Consider the following 3,624-nt stretch of genomic DNA (forward strand, 5'->3'; position numbering starts at 1 on the left):
TTAGTGTAGTGTAGAAGGGGAGTGGGTCAGGGTGGGTTACTCTTTGGAGGGTCGGTGTTGACTTGTTGGGCCAAATGGCCTGTTTCCACACTGTCGGGATTCTATGATTCTATGATTCCAACAGAAGCATCCAGCATTGTATCCTACTGCTTGAATAAGTCCAATTTACAACAAATTCCCACAGATCATTCATTTTCTTAACTGCAATCTGTTTCTCCACTGTCCCTCAGTTTGAAGTGGTAACCTTTTCCATTTTTAGACTCAGTTATAGGAAGGATATTATTAAGCTGGAGAGGGTTCAGAAGAGATTTACCAGGATGTTGCCAGGTTCAGAAGGTTTGAGTTATAAAGAAAGGCTGGGACTTGTTTCATTGGAGTGCAGGAGGTTGGGAGGTGACCTGATAGATGTTTATAAAATAGACCGAGTTCATGATCATTGTCTTTTCCCAAAGGAGGGGAATTTCAAAACTACGGGTGATAATCTTTAAGGTGAGAGGAGAGAGATTTAAAAAAAGACATAAGATGCAAAGTTCATGTGTGGAATGAGCTTCCTGAGGAAGTGGGGGTGGGGGGGGGGGTGGGGACAGTTACAACATTTAAAAGACATTTGGATAAGGACATGAACAGGAAAGGGTTGGAGGGAGATGGGCCAGGACCAGGCAGGGGGGACTAGTTTAGCTTGGGACTATGGTCGGCATGGACTGGTTGGGCCGAAGGGTCTGTTTCCATGCTGTATGACTCTATGATCCAAAAAATAAAAGCTACTGTTACACAATCCACTGTCTGACTAACATCAGGGCTACCACCATCACTCAATGTAATGGTGCCAATGTCCCACCATCTGCATGTCACAGAAATCAGAGATTGATCTGTCTACCTTTTCTAACTTGTATTTTCTTTGCCTCTCCCTTCTAATCTTGTTATATTACAGTTAGGCACAAAGATGTCATGTTCTATGACACATAGCAGGACCCATAAACTTTTGGAATGACTTGAATCACACCATCACCAGACGCTGTGCTCAAGGGGTCACAGTGGAGCTGAAACAACTGCCTTATTGCTATTCTATCAGTCAGAAAGGAACATGGTGATTTTGTGTGTAACTGGTTTATATACTGTGAATTTGTGTTTCAATATATAGACACACACATTCACATAAAAACTCACAAACACACTCTCTCTCACACACACAGATACACACAGATGCACACACACATACACACAGACATACACTCACTCGCACACGCACACTCAGTCTCACACACACTGACACACTCTCTCCCACACACTCTCACACAAAAAACACAGGCTCACTCACACATTCACACTCACATACATACATACACAAATACACACTCATTCTCTCACCCCCCCCCCCCCGCCCTGAGAAACAGATCAGGAAATGACATCACCAACCCAAGGAAACATAAAAACATAAATAAAAAGTGGGCCATACCACCTGTGCTTCACTGGAGGCTCACTGATGATGTCACTTAGTATGGTGACACAACGTCTGAAACCAAACCTTCCAGCTCAGCGAGCAAACCTACATCCACACACAGACACTCACTCATATACACATACACACATGCACACAGACACTTGCTCACTCACTCATACACATAGACACATTCATACACATATACCCACTCACACACATGCTCTCTCATACATGCACACACACGTATGCACACGCACACTCTCACACGCACACACACTCACAGACACAGCATTTACACTCACTCACTCACATACACACACGAAACATAAAGAATAATGGCTGCAACTCAACACGATGAGGAATAATACCTTATAGAAACAGATTAGGTTACAGAGATGTTTATCTCTATTAAAGAAAGCTACAGAGTTTGCTGCCTGCTTTCTTTTGTGTCATCCCCTCCCTAACATGCCATCACCTTGAAAAATTCAAAGTAACAGACACAGTACCTCTGTACTAAATTCAGCGAACGTTAGGAATGCTCAGCAGATTTGGAGCATCAGTGTAGACAACAACAGAGTAAGTATCTGAGGTGATGCAATCTTGATTAGAATCTGATTTCCAACAGTTGTGGTGTTTCACCCTCATGTTGCCGTGATGACAGACCATTAAACCAAATCACTGAAGGACATATTGACTTGTTACCTCCAGCATGAGTTTTTCAAAAAAAAACGACAAGAACCGAGAATGCAAATTTTGAGCAATGCATATATCGACTGCCTGGAAGATCTACCTCGATTATCCCATCCTTGAGCTAGACCTTGGAGTGTCACACATGATGGGTGTTAAGAAATATTTAAAGGCAGAAATGCACTGCAAACTGGGTCAAGGTGCCTTAGAGAGAAGTTCTCCTCTGTCAGTGTTTGAACAAGACCGTCGTGTAGATCAAATATGCAGTGTGTTCTGGCACCTCCCTTTAGACAGACCATGGCTACCATTTTCCCTCTTTGTGTGTTTGTGTGCGCGTGTGAAAGTGTGTGTGTGTGTGCATGTGTGTGTAAGTGTGTATGTGAGTATGCGTACCTATATGTGAGCGTGTGTGTATGCATGTGTGAGAGAGTGTGTGTGCGCGTGTATGAATGATTTTGTGTGTGCAAATGAATGTGCATGTATGTGTGTGTGTATGAAAAGGTCTTTGTGTATAACCGAATGTGTGAGTGTGTGTGGAAATAAGTGACTGTGTGTAATTGTGATGTGGAGGAGCCAGTGTTGGACTGGGGTGGACAAAGTTAAAAATCACTCAACACCAGGTTTATTTACAAGCACAAACTTTCAGAGCACTGATCCTTCATCAGATGGTTGCGGAGCATAAGAAGAAAATGACATAGAATTCATCACAAAAGATTACAGTGTCATGCAACTGAAATGATATAGTGAACAAATTGGGTGAACAGACCCTGCTAGCTAAGTTCAGTACCCATGACGATGGCCTCAACTGGGACCTTGCGTTTATGTCACACTACAGGTGACCCCATTACACTATACACTCTCACACATACACACACATAGAAGCATACATACACACACACTCTTACATGCTCACACACTCACGCAGATCCTCTGTCTTACACAAGCTCTCTCTCATACGCACACACACACATACACCCTCCTCTTACACTCACACCCATGCACACACCCTTTCACGGGCATATAATCCATCACACACACACATTTACTTTACCAAGCTTTCACAGATGCAAACGCACACTGTCTCATGTGCACTCAAACTGACACACACACACTCACATGCACACACTCACTCTCTCTCTCTCTCTCTCTCTCGGCACGCACACACATATATCAGTCAATGGAGTGAAATTGTATTTACAGAATTATATATAGCTCAAAAATGCACAATCTACAGGCAATCAATCCATGTAATATTTTGTAAATTCCATTTTGGAAATAGAACCAGTCTGACTCAAGACTGGGATTTCGACAGACTCTAGCCTCACACATTTTAATGCATTGTCTGAGCTGAGGTGTCACCTTTTGTTATAAAACCTTAAGTTATCTCGAGAAGGTGACTTAACAGAAGTTCTGGGATTTGCATATTAATGAACCAAAACCTGCAACCCAAAAGATGAAAGACTTAACAACAATCCAGGTTTGTTCAATGTATCATT

Source organism: Chiloscyllium plagiosum, unplaced genomic scaffold (genome assembly GCF_004010195.1).
Source record: "Chiloscyllium plagiosum isolate BGI_BamShark_2017 unplaced genomic scaffold, ASM401019v2 scaf_6138, whole genome shotgun sequence".
NCBI lineage: Eukaryota > Metazoa > Chordata > Chondrichthyes > Orectolobiformes > Hemiscylliidae > Chiloscyllium > Chiloscyllium plagiosum.